This window comes from Capsicum annuum, chromosome 12, assembly GCF_002878395.1.
Source record: "Capsicum annuum cultivar UCD-10X-F1 chromosome 12, UCD10Xv1.1, whole genome shotgun sequence".
NCBI lineage: Eukaryota > Viridiplantae > Streptophyta > Magnoliopsida > Solanales > Solanaceae > Capsicum > Capsicum annuum.
This window is the reverse complement of record NC_061122.1, coordinates 219481206-219481746: the sequence shown is the minus strand read 5'-3', so window position 1 is coordinate 219481746 and position 541 is coordinate 219481206.

The window sequence follows — 541 nt, the reverse complement described above, 5'->3', positions numbered from 1 at the left end:
ACACTATTTATCAATAGAACATTTTAAGATATTCTGAAATTTTATTTATGATCCATCGTTTGCTCATTTAGTAAGATTATATAAAAATTCAAAAAATATTAGTTATTTTCATAACTCATGAGTTTTCATATTTATAAAGAAAAAAAAATACTATTTCTAAAGTATTTAAATTATATGTCTAAATAAAATTCTCAACTTCGAATTAATTTAATTTTAAGTCATAATTTTATATGAGCTTTTCTCCCGCTATCTAATACTTTGAATTAAAGCATGACTATATTCGAATCAAATTCATTATGAGGTGAGGTAACACTCTGAATTAAAAAAAAAAAATTCTACTTATATCATAACTCCAATCTCAATACCTTGTAGGTGCAAAGTAACTCTATTTTTTTTTTTTTTTTTTTTAAAGAATTACCTCACCTCCTTGGCGTGAGAATTGAGAAAACCAAACCAAAGTATAAGTTACAGTATCCAAAAACTTTGGAGTTATCTTGTCCCTTTTATAGGCTCCATTTGATTATAAAAATAATATATATAT